A 19,968-nucleotide genomic window follows, 5' to 3' on the forward strand; every position below is an offset into this window, starting at 1 on the left:
AGCGGGTCGGGGTTCTCAGCTGGGGCCCGCAGCAGCTCCGCGGGCTGAAGCTCGGCGTGGAGGAGCAGGGGGGCGTGGGTCCGGCCGTGCAGGAGGAGGGCGGGGTGGGCCCGGGGGTGCAGGAGCGGGGCGGCCGTGGCCACGAGCCCAGCCTGGGGGTGGTGTGGGGTCTACCGGACGGCGCGGACTGGAGGCGCCCGCCGCCGTGGACGGGCTCGGCGGGCTGGCCTGTGGTGCAGGAGGAGGGGCTGGGGCCCCGCAAGCAGCACCAGGAGAAGGGGGGAGGCAGCCCCGCAGTGCAGGAGCGTGGGGAGGCCCGCGCCGGGGTGCAGGAGCAGGGGGAGGGGAGCCCACGCCGGCTGCTGCAGCAGCCCGAGCCTCTCTCCGAGTTCGAGGACCGCTCCTGGGAGCGCGGGGAGGGGCTCGAAAGTTCCGGGGAGCAGGGGGGGCAGTACTGGGAGAGCTGCGGGCACCTCAGGCGGGAGGCGGTGGTCCTGGGAGCGGCCCCGGCACGCCGGGAGAGACTTGAGCTAGTGGGGAGAGCCCGGCCTGTGGGGCCCCAGGGGCCTGAGGGGGAGGGGCGCCTGGGGGTGCAGGAAGCAAATTGGCTTCCTGGGGTGCAGGAAGGACAGGTAGTGCGGGCTGTCCAGGAGACATACCTAGACGAGAAGGGGTCCCAGGAGGGAGAGGGGCCCCCTGAGGGGCACAGGATCCGGAGGCGCCGGCGGCGGAGGAGGTGGTAACCGACAGGCCGGCTGCCCGGCCCGAGGATCGCTCCAGGGCCGAGGTGAGCGCAAGATGTAGGGGCTTGGGGATTGGAGTGTTGGAAGCCACTGCCCGAGAGCAGGCAGTGTGTCCTGCTGGATCCTCTTCTGCCACCTCAGCCCGGACCTCATCGAAACTGTCTGCAGGGAGGCAGCAGAAGGCAGCAGGTAAGGAAACCGAATTCTCTTCGCGGCAGGAGTTGGTGTGTTTTGAAGCAGGGGGCTGCAGTTATTTCAGGGGAGGGTGGTCTCCAAACCGCTCCTGTGCACTCTCCTGTGTTTAAATCTGGGGAGGGAGGAAGCAGTGCAGTTTTCAACAGCAAGACAGGATCCCTCCCCCAACCACCGAAAATGCCAACTGGAGTGATGGGGCATTTCCTTAGAGTCTAGACTGGAGATGAGGACTGTCTGGGTGGCTGCCAGGCCTGGGCAGAAGGAAGAGAGGGGTAGCCCCAGGCTAAGGTTGCAGAGGAGGTAGTCACCCCTCCACCTGTCTACCCCTGTTGATGGGGTGTCTCCATGCCAGGGCTGGGATGGTGCAATCAGCACAGGTTTCCTCAGATCCTCCAAACACATTCCATAAAAGGGAAGGGGCAGCATTGCATTAACAGGACCTTATCTAGGAACCCTGTTTGCCACGTGATCTGAGATGTGAGTGTGGCCGCTTGTGACTTGAGCACGAACCTGACCTCCTGTCACACCTTCTTGTCACAGCTGGTTAATAACCCAGGGCCCAGGGCCAAAGATGAATAGTGGCAGAAGGGCAGAGAACTGCTGGTGAGGCCTTCCCGGTGTGGGCTCTCAGGACCCCAACCTGAAAGGGGTGGTTGAGGAGGGATGTTTGTACTACTGGACTCTGGGCGTCCTCTGTGGCCCAGAGCTCAGCCCCACCCCATGGAGGTGGACAGATGGGCAGCTGTGGCATCATGGGCTCTGTACCAGCCGGGGCTAGCTCCTAGCGCAGTGTAGAGTGGGGCTTGCAGGGGTGGGGACTAAATTTGGCTTCTTGTTGACTCCCCCCGTGGCCTGGGTGCCAGGCCTACTCATTCCTGGCCTAGAGGGGCTTGGTTGGCCAGTTTGTGGGCCTCATCCTCCTAGGGTTGTTCACCTCTTACCTGGGACCATGTGAGTTCCTGTTTCTATAGCCCTCAGGTTAGGGTGGCTGCAGAGTTGCTGCCGGCCTCAGTTGGGTCCCATCTTTGACCCAACTAAAGGCGTGGTCTCTGAGTCAGAGGGCCCCCAGACCCTTGTCCGAACCCGTGTGTGTGGAGATAGTCCTCTGTTGTCTGGGCAGGGGGAGCGGTGGTGGTGGTGGTGGCTGCCCGGCAAAGCCTTAGGCAGGCAGCTGCTGGGACTGTGCTGGAGGAGCCGGTTAGTCTGCTCCTCACGCAAACCCCAGACCGACTGTCAGCTTTGTCCCACGCCTGCCTGTCACACTGCCACCCCAAACACTCATGCACCGGAAGTTCAGCTGCTGTGTCCATGGTGCCTGGCTCTTCTGGGATGGCCAGACTGGTTCTGGCTCTCTGGCTTCAGTGGAGAGAATTGTCTGTTCTAAACATATACACACAAGCGTATTATCTTTATCCTATTTCAGGTGCACTTTTTTCAGTTTGTGGTAGATGAGGAGAAGCACTTTGACAGATCCGAGTTTAGACCACTTACTAGCTGTGTAACCTCCTGGGGCAAGAAAATGTCTCTGGGCTTCAGTTTCTGTGCAGTGGGCCATGGTTTTCCCTACTCTGTCCTGAGTGTAGAGGGCTCAGACCCCTCTTTGGCAGTCTGGTGCCCGCTTTCTCAGGAGCCCTGGCTGGCAGATGTCGGGGAGAGGGTGTCGGTGTTCCCACACCTTGTCCTCTGGTCCCTAAGTCCAAGATTATCCCCTGCCCTGTGCTTTATTCTGGAAAATGAAGTGTTTATTCTTTTCGTTTTTAATAACAGCTTTATTGAGGTATAATGATATACAGTGAATGGAACATTTAAAACAGTAAGTTTTAACATATGTGTATATCTGTGAAACCACCACCACAGTCAAGATAATGAACATACTTATTATTCCCAAACCTCCCAAAGTTTTTTGTGCCCCTTCCTAATTCCTTCATCGTGCCCCTCCTTTGCTATCCGTTTTCCCCCAATAGACTGGTCTGCTTTCTGTCACTGTACATTAGTTCACATTACCTATAATTTTATGTCAGTGGAATCAGACAGTGTGTGCTCTTTTTTTGCCTGGTTTTTTTCACTCAACATAATTATTTTGAGATTCATTCATGTCGTGTATTTCAGTAACTAATTCTTTTTGATTGCTGAGTAGCATTCCATTATTTGTATATACCACAGTCTATCCATTCTCCTGTTGATGGATTGTTTTTAGTTTTTGGTTATTACAAATAAAACTGTGAATATATGTGTAAGTTTTTCTATGGACATCTTATTTTATTTCTCTTGGGTAAATCTTTAGGACTGGAATTATGAGTCATATGGTAGGGATACATTTAACTTTTAAGGAAGTTGCCAGACTTTTCCAAAGTGGTTGTCATATTTGACATACCTGCCAGTTGTGGATGAAAGTTCTAGTTCGTCTGCTTTGTCAACACTTGGTGTGATCAGTCTCTTTAATTTTAGACTTTCTAATAGATCTGCAGTGGTTATCTCATTGTGATTTTAGTTTGCATTTCCCTAATGACTAATATTAATTTTTTCATGTGCTGATTTGCCATTTGTATATCTGGTGATATGTCTGTTCACATCATTTACCCATTTCTCAGTTGTGGGGTTTTTTCATATTCAGTTTTGTGAGTTCTTTAAATATTCTGCATACAAACCCTTTATTGAATATGTTGGGGTTGGAGATGTTTGATTTGCAAATATTTCTTTCCAGTCTTTGGCTTGCATTTTAATTCTGTTTAACAGTGTCTTTTGACAAGCAGAAGTTTTAAATTTTAATGAACTCCCGTTTAACAACATGTTCTTTTATGGTTTGTGCTTTTGGTGTCATGTCCGAGAAATCTTTGCCTAACCCAAAGCACAGTGGTTTTCTCCTATTTTTCTTCTAGAAGGTTTATTTATTATTATTTTTTTAAGGTTTTGTTTTTAAGTAAGCTCTACACCCAGCGTGGGGGCTTGAACTCACAATCCCAAGATCGAGAGTCTCATGCTGTACTGGCTGAGCCAGCCAGATGCCCCTTTCTAGAAGTTTTATGGTTAAGGGCTTTACATTTAGGTCTGTGATCCATTTGGGTTAATTCTTATAAATGGTGCAAGGTATGAATTCAGCTTTTTGCATGTGGAGATCCAACTATTCCAGCACCATTTGTTGAAAAGACTTATCTTTTCGCGGAATTGCCTTTGCGCCTCTGTCAAAAATCAGTTGTGTTTATGCGTAGATGTAATGCTGGGCTCTCTTTTGTTCCGTTGATCAATATGTCTTTATCCTAGTACCGCACTGTTTTGATCACTGTAGATTCATAGCAAATCTTAAAATCAGGGCAAGATCTTGAACTTTGTTCTTCCTTTTCAAAATTATTCTAGTTATTCCACATTCTTTGCACTTTCATGTGCATGTTAGAATCAACTTGTTAATTTCTACAAGAAAGCCCACTGGGATTTTGATTGGGATTGCATTGAACCTACAGATGAATTTGGGGAGATGTCCATTATCTTAGCAATAGTGAACCTTCTGACCCATAAACAATGTGTCTGTCTGTGTTTATTTGGATTTTTAAGAATTTCACCAGTGTTTTGTAGTTTAAGTATACAGATCTTTCACATCTTTTGTCATATATATACTTAAGTATTATGTATTTTTTATGCTATTGTATATGGTATTTTTACATGGTATTTGGCTTTTTTGTTTATCTTAATTGTGGTAAAATATAACGTAAAATTTACCATTTTAACCGTCTTTCAGGGTAGAATTCGGTAGTGTTAGGTACATTCACATTGTTGTGCAACTATCACCACCGTCTATCTCCAGAACTTCTTCATCTTGCCGAATTGAAGCTCTGTACTTTTTAAACAATAGCTCTCCATTCCCCCTTGGAACCACACACATTCTACTTTGTCTTTATGAATTTGACTATTCTAAACACGTCATAGGAACAGAATCATACAGTATTTGTCCTTTGGTGACTGGCTTTTTTCACTTACCATACATGAAGTATTCAAGGTTCATCCATGTTGTACCATGTTTTAGAATTTCCTCCATTGTAAGAATATACCACGTTTTGTTTCTCTATTCATCCACTGGTGGTTGCTTTCACCTTTTGGCTATTGTCAGTAATGCTGCTATAAAATGGTATTGTTTTAAAATTTCAACTTCCTATTGTTTGTTGTTAGTATATATGTGAATACAACTGATTTTTGGGTATTGACCTTGAATCCTACCACCTGCTAAATGTATTCTAGTAGGTTTTTTGTAGCTTCCATTGGATTTTATACGTAGACTGCCACGTCATTTGCTAATAAAGAGTTTTACTTCTTTCTTTCTGTTCCTTATGCCTGATAATTATTTCTTTATCTTGTCTCATTGCACTGGCTATATCCTCTGGTATAGGGTTGAATAGAAGATGGTTGCTTGTTCCTGATCTTCAGGGGAAGACATTCAGTCTTTTACCATTATACATGATGTTAGCTGTAGGTTTTTCATGTATGATCTTTATCAGTTCGAAGAAGCTTCCTCTATTTCTGTTTTGTTTTTGTCGAATTTTTTTTTTCTGTGACTGTAGGATTTTCTTTTTTAGTTTGTTAATATGTTGAATTAACTGATTTGTTAAAACGGATTTTCACATGTTAAGCCAACCTTGCATTCCTAGAACAAACTCCACTTAGTCATGGTGTATTATTCTTTAAATGTGTTGTTGGATTCTATTTGCTAAAGAATTTGTTAAGAATTTTGCATCTATTTTTTTTTTACTTATTTTATTTAAATTCACTTAGTTAACATATGTATCATTAGTTTCAGATGTAAAGTTCAGTAATTCATCAGCTGCATATGATACCCAGTGTTCATTACATCATGTGCTCTCTTTAATACCCATCACCCGGTTACTCTGTCCCCCTCCCACCTCCACTCCAGCAACCCTCAGTTTGTTTCCTGTAGTGAAGAGTGCATCTATGTTTATGAGGACAGTTTTCTTGTACTGTTTATGGGATTCATAATATACATCTAATTTATAGTTTGCCTTCAAGTATGAATACCTATATTTTTATTAGTAACTATATAAGTAGATAATAGTATAAAACCTATATTTTTATTTCTCTCCTCTGGTTATGCTATTATTGCCAAAAATTACTCTTATACACCTTATAAACCCACACTATACTGGTCTCATTTTTCTTTAAACAGTTTATAAAAAAAAAAAAAGCAGTCAATTTATCTTTTGAAGTAATCTAATAAAAACATCTTAACTATTTATCTATGTAGTTGCTATTTCCAGTGCTTCATTTCTTTTTTTTTTTAAGATTTTATTTATTATTTATTTGAGAGAGAGAGAGAACGAGCAGGGTGGGGAGGGGGAGAGGGAGAGGGAGAAGCAGACTCCCCACTGAGCAGGGAGCCGGTTGTGGGGCTCGATCCCGAGACCCTGAAATCATGACCTGAGCTGAAGGCAGCCACTTAACTGACTGAGCCACCTAGGCACCCCTCTTTTTTTTCTTTTAAGATTTTATTTATTTAGGGGCACCTGGGTAGCTTAGTCGGTTAAGCCTCTGTCTTTGGCTCAGGTCATGATCCCAGGGTCCTGGGATTGAGCCCCGTGTTGGGCTTCCTGCTCAGTGGGGAGTCTGCTTCTCCCTCTCTCTCTCTGTTATTCTGGCTCTCACTTTCAAGTAAATCAATAAAATCTTTAAAAAATAAAAAAGATTTTACTTTATTTGAGAGAGAGAGAGAGAGTGCACAGGGGGGAGAAATAGACTCCCCGCTGAGCAGAGAGCTGGATGTGGAGCTCAATCCCAAGACCCTGAGATCAAGACCTAAGCCAAAGGGAGATGCTTAACCAACTGAGCCATCCAGGTGCCCCATTTTCTTTTTTAAGATTTATTTATATACTTATTTTAGAGAGAGAAAGCATGAGCAAGGGGAGGAGTGGGGTGGGATCGGGGTGAGGGAGGGGGAAAGAATCTCAAGCAGATTCTGTGTTGAGTGTGGAGCCTGACCGGGCACTCGGTGTCACAACCCTGAAGTCATAAGTGGAAACCAAGAGTTGGCTCAACCAGCTGAGCCACCCAGTTGCCCGTCCTGTGCTTCATTTCTTTGCATAGATCCATATTTCTATATGGTATTATTTTCCTTCTGTCTGAAGGACTTCTTTTGTGGTAGTGCAGGTCTGCTGGTGATGAATTCTTTCAACTTTTGTATGTTTAAAAAGTTTATTTAGTCTTTATTTTATTTTATTTTATTTATTTTTAAAATTTATTTGAGAGAGAGAGAAAGAGAGAACATGAGCGGGGTGAAGGGCAGAGGGAGAAGCAGACTCCCTGCTGAGCAGAGAGCCTGATGTGGGGCTTGATCCCAGGACCCTGGGATCATGACTTAAGCCAAAGGTAGACGCCTAACCAACTGAGCTACCAGGCCACCCCTAGTCTTTTTTAAAAAGGTATTTCCATTAGACTAGAATTCTTTGTCATTAGTTTATTCTTCCAGTACTTAAATAATGTTGTGCCACTGTCTTCTCATTTCCATTTCTGTAGGAAATCTGTTGTCATCTTTTTTTTTTTTTTAAGTAAGCTCTATGCCTAATGTGGGACTTGAATTCACGACCCTGAGATCAAGAGTCACATGCTCCACTGAGCCAACCAGGCGCCCCCTCTGCTGTCATAGTTATCTTTGCTCTCGGTCTATAACCTATCTCCCTTGCCCTCCCTAGCTACACTTCAAGATTTTCTCTTTATAACTGATTTTGAGCAATTTGATTATGAGGTGTGTTGGTATATTTTTCTTCATGTGTCTTGTGCTTGGAGTTCATTGAACTTTTTGAGTCTGTGGGCTTATGCTCTTCATCAAATGTGGAAATATTTTGGCTATTAACTTTTCAAATATGTTTTTATTCCCAAGTTGCTCTCCTTTCAGGGAACTGTGATGATACAAATGTTAGGCCACTTGAAATTGTCCCACTGCTCACTGATGCTTTGTTTATTTAAAAAAGAATTTTATTTTTCTTCTCCACAGTTTCTATTACTGTGTCTTCAAGTTCACCACGTTTTCTTCTGCAGTGTCTAATCTGTGTTTAATTCCATTCAGTTTATTTTTCCATCTCATGCGGTGTAGTTATTTATTTGTTATTTATTTGAGAGAGAGAGGATAGTAAGAGGGAGAAACAGACTCCCTGCTGAGCAGAGAGCCTGATTTGGGGCTCAATTCCAGGACCCTGAGATCATCACCTGAGCTGAATGCGGATGCTTAACTGACTGAGCCATTCAGGAGTATCTCATGCAATGTAGTTTTTATTCTAGAAGTTCAATTACATTCTCTTTAAAAATATATTTTTAGGAGTGCCTGGGTAGCTCAGTTAAGCATCGAACTCTTGATCTTAGCTCAGGTCTTGATCTCAGGGTCATGAGTTCAAGCCCTGTGTTGGGCTCCATGCTGGGTGTGGAGCCTACTTAAGGGGGAGGAAAAAAAAAAAAAAAATATATATATATATATATATATATATGTAGTAATACAGTTCTATAGTAATAATTTTAATAATTTTTAAATGTTTAATTATTTTAATTTACTTGTCTGCTAATTCTAACATCTGTGTCAGTTCTGGGTTGGTTTTGATTAATTGCTTTAAGCCCTCATTACGGGTCATAGTTCCTGAGTTTTTTGCATGCCTAATAATTTTGTATTGGATGCCAGAAAATGTAAGTTTTACCTGATTTGTTGTTGGGTAGTTTTATATTCCTGTAACTATTCTTGAGCTTTATTCTGGGATGCAGTGACTTGGAAACAGTTTCATTATCTTAGGTCTTGCTTTTAAGACTTGTTAGGTAGGACCAGAGCTATGCTCAATAGAGGGCTACTAGTTCTCCTGGTGAGGCAAGACCCATCTGTGAATTCTACCCAATGCCTACCTTTTCCAGTTGGGCTGGTGGAAGCAGGCACATTTTACCCCCCTTGTGAGCACCAGGCATCGTTACTTCTAATCCTTTCAGGTAGTTATTTTCCCCACCTTGGGTAATTTCTGCACATTCACGCGGTGATTAGTATTTAGCTAAATACTTGAGGGGGTCCCTTTACAAACTTCTGTGGTGCTCTTTTTTCTCTGGTGCTCTGTTCTGTGAACTCTGGCCTCTTGAGACTCCTCAGACTCTCAGCTCTATCTCCTCAACTCACAGAGTCTTTTGGGATCTGACTGGTTCCCTTCTCTGTGATGTAGCCTGAAAACTCAACCATAGGGCTGACTTCTTTTGTTACAGGTATCCTTTCTTTTGTTTCCTGATACCTGGTGTCTTCAAAACCATGTTGTATATTTTGCACTTTTGTTGTTGTTGTTTCGGTCAGGAGAGTAAATGTGATCCATGTTATTCCTTGGCCAAAGATGAGATTTTGAGTTTATCTCCCTCATTGTCAACCTTTCACCCTTCTCATTTTTCAGTCTGTCCACTCTAGAAGTATCTCATTTTTCCTTCAGTCTCCTGTCTATGTTCACATTGTTATGGTGTAGTAAATTGTGATGACTTTTCCTTTCCTGCACACCTTTTTGTTCTCCCTGGAGTTGCTTTTGTTTGTTTGCTTAGTTTTCTATGCATGTTTCAATTAGCCAAATTCCAATAGCTGTCTAAATTCCTCACGATGTTAATTCTGTAATTGTTCTGTTGAATGTATCTTTCTGTAGAGGTCTCCTTCAGAGCCTTGTGCCCTGCAGCAGCATGGTCTGGTTGCTGTCTATCACAGATGCTTAGCTATCCTCCTGGGACCTCCTTTCAGCATCCTGGGCATCTCCTTCACTGCTCTTCTGTGTCCATGTCTTCCCCTTTGTTGGTTTACTGTCTGGTTTTGGTAGAGCCTGTCCTTTAGTAGTTTCCTGAGAGGAGGGTATATGGGTGGGAGATTATTTGGAGACCTTGCCAGCCTGATACTTAATAAACTGAATGTACAGATCTAGGTTGGAAATTACCTTCCTTTGGCGTCTTGAGGATATTCTTTTAGTTTCTAGAGTTAACATGGAAGTCTGAAGTCACTCCACGTCCTGTGTCGGACCTGTGTGGGACCCTCTCCCTTGTCTGGGAGTGTGTAGGATCTTCTCTTTTTCTCCAGTATTCTGTTTCCTAATGATTTCCTAATTATGTAGCTCATTGTGGGTCTGTTTTCATCTGGCGCTGTATGCTCAGTGAACCCTTTTAATTTGGAAACTTGTACGTCAGGTCTGGGAAGTTTTCTTGTATTATTTTGGTCATTTCCCTCCCTCCCCACCTTCTCTCAAACTCCTTTTGTTTAGATATTGGGCCTTCTTCTACTGATCATATGGTTTTCTTATTTCTTTCTCTTCTGTTTGCCATCTTTGTGTCTTTTGCTCTTTATTGTGGAAGACCTGAACTTTATCCTCTATCCTTTCTATTGTAATTTTAGCAATTTTAATAGCAGTAAATGTCTGTTGATATTATTTTATGCCATGTGTGGCATGGATGAGATAGACATAAAACTCCTGAATTCAACTTTAGTAGTAGGAACATTGGGAGAATAGATTCGGATTTTTGATTAGGGAAATACCCACATTTCACTAAAACAAACAAAAAACTCCTCCCTAAAAGGGCTTAACCTGAAAGTTTTAAGGTCCAGAGTAACAAAGAAATTAGGAAGGTTAGGGTAAGTGTGAGAATCTAATAAGAACATTCTCAGAATGAATTTCTTGGGACTTCAGTAGAATGATTTCTCCATCCACTGACATTAGTGGGACTTACACAGAATTAAGAAATATCACTGGTATAATAAGTCATCCTGTAAACTGCTGCTCATGGCTATGGTGAGAAGGGCCTTCTGGAAGAGTGGTCAGTATCAACAGTGGGAGAGAATATGTGAGAATAGGACTGTTCTGGCCAGGTCAAATGATTGGTACAATTACTGGCTTTCTCTACAGCAGTGGTTCTCAACTCCAGTCTGGATTCCTCTGAAGAAGCTTTAAGATATGATGCGTCAGTCTCGCCTAGGCCAAGTTGATTAGAATCTCAGCGGGGGGGGGGGGGGAGTGCTCCACGCGGACACTCCACTAGCTCCGAGTGATTTTAATGCATAGCCAGTGCAAAGAACACCTCCAGAAGACCCTTGCTTCCCAGAGTGTGGTCTACTGGACCAAAACGTGTGTCACTGGGGAGCTTGTTAGAAATGGAGGATCTTAGGGGCGCCTGGGTGGCACAGCGGTTAAGCGTCTGCCTTAGGCTCAGGGCGTGATCCCGGCGATCTGGGATCGAGCCCCACATCAGGCTCTTCCGCTACGAACCTGCTTCTTCCTCTCCCACTCCCCCTGCTTGTGTTCCCTCTCTCGCTGGCTATCTCTATCTCTGTCAAATAAATAAATAAAATCTTAAAAAAAAAAAAAAAGAAATGGAGAATCTTAGGCCCTACCCCATATCCATGGACTCTGAATTTGCATTTTGACAAGATCCCAGGTGATCTGTGTGCATTAAAGTTTGAGAATCACTATTTCATTTATCCGTTCAATAGATATTTATGCGTGAGCACCTGCTGTGGGCCAAACTCTTGGTTTGGTGGGGTAGGGATGGATCTGTTGAATTTTTTATGTCACTACAGTGTTTGTGATTCCCCCCCCAATAATATCCAGAGAGACAACATCTTATCTCTCTGAATATATATTAATGAGCATTTTTTTTTTTTTTCTGAAATTTTCTTCTCCTGCGTAGTCTGTTTCCTCTTGGTTGCTTTTTCCTATGCAGTTTGCTCTCTCTCTTCCATGTTAGAGGCTTGCCTTGGGTGTCTGGTAATTTTGTGTTGTCAGCTCTCAGCTAGGGGTGGGAAGCTACAGTACTGGATGGTCTTGTTGCTGGAGCTTCTTTGCGTGGTGACCTGGATGGGCCATTTGTTGGGAACTCCTGGCATTGGTATCTTTATATCTTTCTTGACCTTGTCAGAGTCGCCAGAAAAGACACTGTTGTCTCCTGCCAAGAGGTGGAAGCCTGGCTCCATGTTCCAGGAGCAAGTAGAGAAGGGGACTGGGATCTCAACATCAGTGCGTGCTCTCCTTGTTTGAGACGTAGCACACACACACACCTCCCTCCCGCCCCCTGCCCCCCATTCTCCGTGAGGCCCACTGTGCCAGTCGAGATGTTCCATTTATCCCCTCTAGGGAAATCCCTGGCCTTTGCAGAGTGGTACAGGGACAGTCATCCAGTGGCTTTGTATGGGGGAAAGAGTCTGGGGGGGGGGGTCTTACTGCTTTTTAAATAGCTTTCAAGTAATACTCTATATTTTTAGCACTTCCCTCCCCCACCTCTTCTTGTAGAGGTTTTTGGGGCTTCCATCTCCCAGGCCGTTTGAGGATTCTATGGGGCCAGTCAGGTGCTTCTCACCTTGGGGCTTGTGATGTTTCTCCGGTCTGCTCCCACTTGTCACTTCCAAAGTCTTGTGGCTGTTTTCTCTGCTGTTCTTCCCATCCATAGGGACTTCTGCCGTTCAAAAAATTTCTCTTCAATTTTTTTTTCTCTTTTTAAAATTGAAGTTTTGGTGGGGTTTCAGGAAGGAGTGGAATCGTGTGCATGTGCAATCTGCTGTCTTTTCCTGGAACCTCTATCCTCTCTTTAAACTTCCTCACAGAGTCCCTGGATTCCTCCGGTATGTATGATAGGACTCCAGCTCTGCCCTCCATGGGCCCGCATCTTTGAGCCAAGAAATTCAGTGTGCTGTTGTATATGGGCTGAGTCCTGGCTTCCTCTCTTACTGTCTGTGTGACCCTGGTCACCTCTCCAAACCTTGGTTTTCTCATCTGTAAAACAAGGATAATGCAGGGTAGTAAGGGGAGGATTGTAATCAGTCAATGAAGATAAAGCTTGGGCAACCCTCTCGGGTCCCCTCCCTCTTCGGGAGTTTTGTATTCTGTCACTCAATAAACTTTATTACCGCTCAATAAACTTTGCTGCCCACCAAAAAAAAAAAAAAAGATAAAGCTTTTTTGTTTTTAAACTAAATTAATTATTAGATCAATATCATTAGATCTAATTAATAATTAGATCAAGACCTGAGCTGAGATCAAGAGTCGGATGCTTAACCCACTGAGCCCCCCAGGCGCCCCTAGGTAAAGCTGTTAAAGAATCCGCACACAGGGGCACCTGGCTGCCTCCATCGGTAGAGCTTGCAACTCTTGATCTCAGCGTCTTGAGTTTGAGCCCCATATTGGCGTAGAGATTACTAAAATAAACAAACACATTCATTCATTAATTAAAAAAACCCGTTGCTTTCCATTAAAAAGCAAAAAAACAAAAACAAAGAACCCACACTTCATGTCTTCTCGAGGACCCAGACTGTAACTCTCCTTCCTGTTTCCCCAGAACCCTAGCACAGGGTGAGCGCGTAGTAGGTACATGGAGAGTGACTGAGGGGTCGTCGGAGTGAGGGTTTTGGCCTGGTCTCTTGCTTCAGCAGCGGTGCCTCCTGGGAGCCCTGGAGCCTAGGGCCTCAGCTGAGTGTGAGAACACTGGGTCCTTCCTGTCTCTGCCTGTCTCCTATTTGCTGTGTCTCTTAATAAGGCAGGGTCTCCTCTCCTGGCCCCTTACCTTTCTCTACTCGTCCCTGACCTTGGCGTGGCTGCCCCTCTGGCTAGAAAAGAATCACCACCCCTCTGAACTGTTGATCTCCCCCAGTTCCGCATGATAGCTCTGTAAGTGCGTTGGACCAGGCAAGTCCCTTCCCCTTTCAGGGTCTCAGTTTCTTTATTGGTAAAATGGATAGGCAGGATATAGTGGGTGGGACGTAGTCCATCATTTCGGTCTCTCCCAGGTTCAGACCCTTCCTCTCTTGAGCTCTGCAGCCAGTCCTACACTGGATGTTGCTAGCTCCTGGGGCTCTGGTATGGACATGGTCCAGAGGGGATGAGCAGTCCCTCTTGCAGAATAACTGCTCTACCAGTCACAGCTCTGGCTTCTTTCCCCACCCCACCTCCAGGGCTCAACAATAGGCCTCTTCAGCTCTAGGCTCTTGCTGAAGGGGTGGGGGTGGGGTGAGGCCTGAGCCAGCAGGCAGAGGACCAGCCAGGCAGCCCCTGCCCAGCCCTGGAAGAGCTCTGGGAGCGGCTGGCTGCGGGGAGCTGGACTGCCTCCTGCTTCCCTTCCCAGGAGTCACTGCATCACTGGGTGCTGTGATGATGCCTGGACCAGAGGATTGGCAGAGGCAGCTCTCTGCAGTACCCTGCATCCCAGCCCTGGCACCAGGACGTGCCTGGTGTGCATGTGCACAAAGCCCAGACAGCTGCTGGAATTTATCCTCTGCCGCACACGAGTAGTGTTCTGTTGGTGGGAGGAGTGCTCCGGGAATGTGTTAGGGCTCTCAGGGTCCTGTCTCTGGGTGTCAGGGTTGGCAGGCCAGTCCTGAGCTGCTGGAGCATGAAACAGCAACAGAATACTTTCAAGACCAAGTTGGTACATGCGGGGAGGTGTCGAGTTCAGTGTGGGTCTGTGCAGTGGTGTTAGTCAGATTCTTTCCCTTTTCTTCTCTGAAAGTCACATCTCCTTCTCTGCTGCAGTTGAAGAAGATGAGGCATAGCAGGTCCCTGTATCTGATCTGGGTCCCTGCTTCTGTGCCCTGCCTTCCCACCCTGTCACTCCCTCGCCCCCCTCCCCCTCTTTGGTGAGGCTGGGATGCCCGACACACTGGACTCCTTCCCGTCAGCGCTGCGGTGTGCTGTGCTCCAGCTCTCCCTGCAGAGTCTAGTGGGAGTGCAGCCTTCTGCAGAAGGCGATTCCCGGCGCTGTCTTCTGCCTGAGGGACTGGCCGTGGAGTCCCCGGTGCTGAAACGGCTTTGTGGGAGCAAAGTAGCTTAGTGGGTCTGGGACAGGAGTGGCTGTAATGAGATTGGCAGCCCCTCTCTCCACAAAGGTGCTTGCTTTTCTGGATTAGAAATACTGGGAGGGAGCCAAGCCAGGGCGGGCGGAGGCGGGGGAGCCAGTGAGGCTTAGTCCTGGTGTCTGCTGGAAGGAAGGCAGCCGTCCTTTCCCCAGGGTGCATCTTACGGGTTTGAAGTCCCTCTCAGCAAGCTCTCCTGACCAGGTACCTTGCCAGCTTCTGCCTTCAAGCTGACAGATAAAAACAGATGGTTACTTTACAAGATACAAACCACAGTAGTAGAGGTTTGTGTAGCGACTCTCGCAGTAGAATTATGTACTAATGCAGATTGTTATAAGAATGGTGACCCATTAAGGATCAGAGCATGATGGATAATAAAAATTTTTTAAATTCATTTGGCTGTTTTCCACATGTACTATACCATAGTTGACTCTTGAACAACGTTGGGGTTAGGGCTGCTGACCCCTGTCGCACAGTTGAAAATCTGCACATAACTTTTGACTCCCCAAAAACTTAACTACTGATAGCCTACTATTGACTGAAAAACTTAACCAATAACATAGGCAGTCAATTAGCACATATTTTATGTGTTGTATGTATTATGGACTGTATTCTTACAACAGAGTAAGCTGGAGAAAAGAAAATGTTACTAAAAATCATAAGAGAAAATACATTTCCAGTACCGTACTGTATTTATCAAAAAAAATCCACGTATAAGTGGACCTGCTCTATTCAAACCCATGTTGTTCAAGGGTTAACTATATTATGTGTTTATACCATTCCTTTTTTCAAATACTATTTTAAGGCTAACATGGAAAGAGTGCAAAATAACCATTTGGGGGTAGGAAATGGCAATTTACAGAGAAGATGACATGGGTCTTGAGGGATGCGTAGGAGTTCATCATGTAGCCATAGAGAAGGACCATCACAAAGAGAATAGCTCAGAGACATTAAAATTAAAGAAGGGAGTGTGTCCAGGGAAGGGCAAGTATCTTTTTTTTTTTTTCAATTTAATTTTCTAATTTAAATTCAGTTAATTAACATATAGTGTATTATTAGTTTCAGAGGTAGAGGTCAGTGATTCATCAGTCTTATATAACACCCAGTGCTCATTACATCACATGCCCTCCTTAATGTTCATCACTCAGGTACCCTATCCCTCCACTCCCCTCCCCTCCAGCAACCCTCAGTTTGTTTCCTGTGATTGAGAGTCTCTTATGATTTGTCTCCCTCTCTGATTTTGTCTTGTTTTATTTTTTCCTCTCTTTATTTCTTCCTCTATGATCCTGTTTTGTTTCTTAAATTCCAGTGAGATCATATGATATCAATGAGATCATATGATAATTGTGTTTCTCTGATTGACTTATTTCGCTCAGCATAATACTCTCTAGTTCCATCCACATCGTTGTACATGGCAAGATTCCATTTTTTTTTTTAAAGATTTTATTTATTTATTTGACAGAGATAGAGACAGCCAGCGAGAGAGGGAACACAAGCAGGGGGAGTGGGAGAGGAAGAAGCAGGTTCATAGCGGAGGAGCCTGATGTGGGGCTCGATCCCATAACGCCGGGATCACGCCCTGAGCCGAAGGCAGACGCCTAACCACTGTGCCACCCAGGCGCCCCAAGATTCCATTTTTTTGATGGCTGAGTAACATTCCATTGTATATATGTACCACATCTTCTTTACCCATTCATCTGTCTTTGGACATCTGAGCTCTTTCCATAGTTTCGCTATTGTGGACATTGATGCTATAAACATTGGGGTGCAGGTGCCCCTTCGGATCACTACATTTGCATCTTTGGGGTAGATACCTAGTAGTGCAATTGCTGGGTCGTAGGGTAGCTCTGTTTTCAAGTTTTTGAGGAACTTCCATACTATTTTCCAGAGTGGTTGAACCAGCTTGCATTCCCACCAAGAGTGTAGGAGGGTTCCCCTTTCTCTACATCCTCACCAACATCTGTCATTTCCTGACTTGTTAATTTTAGCCATTCTGACCGATGTGAGGTGGTATCTCGTTGTGGTTTCGATTTGTATTTCCCTGATGCTCAGTGATGTTGAGCACTTTTTCATGTGTCTGTTGGCCATTTGTATGTCTTCTTTGGAGAAATGTCTGTTCACGTCTTCGGCCCATTTCCTGGTTGGATTATTTGTTCTTTAGGTGTTGAGTTTGATAAGTTCTTTATACATGTTGGATACTAGCCCTTTATCTGATATGTCATTTGCAAATATCTTCCCCCATTCAGTAGGTTGTCTTTTGGTTTTGTCAACTGTTTCCTTTGCTGTGCAAAAGCTTTTTATCTTGATGAAGTTCCAATAGTTCATTTTTGCCTTTGTTTCCCTTCCCTTTGGAGATGTGTCTAGCAAGAAGTTGCTGCAGCCGAGGTCACAGAGGTTGCTGCCTGTGTTCTCCTCTAGGATTTTGATGGATTCCTGTCTCACCTTTAGGTCTTTCATCCATTTTGAGTCTGTTTGTGTGTATGGTGTAAGGAAATGGTCCAGTTTCATTCTGCATTTGGCTGTTCAGTTTTCCCAACACCATTTATTTTTTTGTTTGTTTTTTTAGAGGCCCTCATCTTTTTTTTTTTTTTTTTAAGATTTTATTTATTTGACAGAGAGAGAGAGACAGCTAGAGAGGGAACACAAGCAAGCGGAGTGTGAGAGGGAGAGGCAGGCTCCCCACTGAGCAGGGAGCCTGACGTGGAGCTCAGTCCCAGGGCCCTGGGATCATGACCTGAGCCAAAGGCAGACGCTTAACCGACTGAGCCACCCAGGCACCCCCCAACACCATTTGTTGAAGAGACTGTCTTTTTCCATTGGATATTCTTTCCTGCTTTGTCGAAGATTGTTGACCACAGAGTTGAGGGTCCATTTCTGAGTTCTTTATTCTGTTCCATCGATCTATGTGTCTGTTTTTGTGCCAGTACCATACTGTCTTGATAATTACAGCTTTGTAATAGAGCTTGAAGTCTGGAATTGTGATGCCACCAGTTTGGTTTTCTTTTTTAACATTCCTTTGGCTATTTGGGGTCTTTTCTGGTTCCATACAAATCTTAGGATTATTTGTTCTAGCTCTGTGAAAAAAGTTGATGGTATTTTGATAGGGATTGCATGGAATGTATAGATTGCTCTGGGTAGCACAGACATTTTAACACTATTTGTTCTTCCAATCCATGAGCATGGGATGCTTTTCCAGTTCTTTGTGTCTTCCTCAATTTCTTTCATGAATGGTCTATAGTTTTCTGAGTACAGATCCTTTGCCTAAACCTGGTTAGGTTTATTCCTAGGTATCTGATGGTTTTTGGTGCAATCGTAAATGGGATTGACTCCTTAAATTCTCTTTCTTCTGTCTCATTATTAGTGTATAGAAATGCAACTCATTTCTGTGCATGGATTTTATATCGGGAAGGGCACGTATCTGATTTGATTGGAACATGGAGACATTTGAAGAAAATGATAAGGTGTGGAGGTGGACAAATTGGCAAGGAGTGGATCCTGAAGGGCCTTGTTTTTGGCTTATTGAGTTACAGAAGGAAATAAGCCGGGGGGGGGGGCTTCAGATGACAATAATAGCAATAGGCAGCTGTGTGCCAGCTGCTGTGCTAAGGGTGCTATTCATTATCTCATTGAATCTGCACTACGAAGGAGGTGCTGTTTATTCCCATTTTACAGATGAGGAAATTGAGTCTTAGAGGTTAAGTCATTTGCCCAAAAGTTGCCCAACTAGAAAGTGACAAAGCCAAGATTTCAGCTCAGGTCTGTCTAATTCTTGATCCCATTGGTATTGATCAGAGGAGTAAGGAGGCAGAAACAAGATTTTGTGGCCTGCCCTGTGGGGAAGGTAGGAAGTTACAGTTGGGGGTGGGGTGGGGGTGAGGTTTCTAGCCTGGGTGGCCAGTGTTGGCTCGTGGTATTTTTAGTCAGGATATAGGAGCATGCGTTAGCTAGCTTTAAGGGGGTGATGATGAGCTCAGTTCGGATATACGGAATTTGTGGTACCTGTGCTTCTTCCTGGTGGAACTGTCCTGGAACTGTCTGGAAACGTGGGCCTACAGCTTCAGGAGGTTAGAAATGGAGAGAGAGCACGTGGTAATTGGAGCCCTGGGAGGAGAGGAAGTGACACCTAGAAAGCAGAGCATCCACCGTGAGGAGAAGGAACGGGGAGTTCAGAAGTCTTTGGGAAATATCAGCAGTTAAGGAGAGGGGTGAGGAGGCTCCAGGGCTGGACTTGGGGCCTGGGGGCCCAGCACTGCTAAGCCAGTATGCCTCAGCTTTGTCTCTCCTCAGAACTGCAGCTTGCCAAGTTCTCCTGGGAGGGGCTGGTCCCTGCGTCCTGGAGATGGAGAGGGTGTGGACAGCCATGGCGTGTGTCTGAATCACCCCCTCTCTCCGATGGCCCCGGGCCAGCCTCCTCCCCAGACCAGTGTGATGTCAGACCTGGGCTGACCTGAAGGTGTGGGGTTGCCTGGTGCAGTTCCCTCTGGGGTGAGGTCCCAAGGGGAGCCAGCCTGGCTTTGGTCCAGAAGCTTGGGGCCTGCGTACAGAGGGGTGAGTTGAGGCTGTCGGGGCTTGGTGGGGCTGGCATGTGGAGGCAAGATAATCCTCTGGCTGGGAGAGGAACTATAAGCCCCCCTCTTCTTCCCCAATATGTTGTTTTCCTTCCAGGGCTTAGAGAAGAGGGAGGGTAGGGGTGGGAGAGGGCTGGCTTGGAGGTGAGGTTGGCATATATTCCCAAGAATACGGTAGATTGTTTTGGAAAAATCTCTTGGCCGGAAATTACATGTCATGTCTGCTCCTCGGAGTGGATTTGTCACTTCACTGATGCTGCTGGAGAGGCTGGGGGAAGGGAGTGGACAGCAGAGGCAAGCTGGTTCCTGGGCACTCCCAGCTCCCTTTAGGGGCAGGTTATAGACTGGAGGGGTATACATGTAGGGTGGATTCCCCAAATCCTAGAGGCAGTTTGGATCCCTGAGGCCTTAGGATGGCCTTAGGAAGCAGGGGAGTTATTGGGGGGGGGGGGTAAGGAGAAAGCAGGAAAGAGGAATGATTTGGATCAGACCCTTCATTCAGCAGTGGGCCTGGCATTTTCAGCCTCTTTTTCTCTTAACTTTGGGTCAGTACAGCCTCCTGACTTTGGGTTCTTGCAGCCTCCCACAAAACTAGTTTCTACTATAGCTGCGGTCAGATGCCCAGGACCTTCTGCCTGGAATA

The 19,968-nt window shown here is 45.4% G+C and overlaps 1 protein-coding gene across 2 annotated transcripts in view; it reads left to right on the forward strand.

Moving 5' to 3' along the window:
- The first annotated feature begins 829 nt into the window (after positions 1–829).
- TNK2 (tyrosine kinase non receptor 2) overlaps positions 830–19,968 on the forward strand; it is a 45,824-nt gene continuing 26,685 nt past the window's right edge. For both annotated transcript variants that reach the window (XM_044382830.3, XM_057306658.1), the window contains exon 1: positions 830–932. The gene's annotated coding sequence lies outside the window, so the exon portion shown is untranslated. The remainder of the gene's footprint in view (positions 933–19,968) is intronic.

The sequence above is a fragment of the Ursus arctos genome, unplaced genomic scaffold, assembly GCF_023065955.2.
Source record: "Ursus arctos isolate Adak ecotype North America unplaced genomic scaffold, UrsArc2.0 scaffold_4, whole genome shotgun sequence".
Classification (NCBI taxonomy): domain Eukaryota; kingdom Metazoa; phylum Chordata; class Mammalia; order Carnivora; family Ursidae; genus Ursus; species Ursus arctos.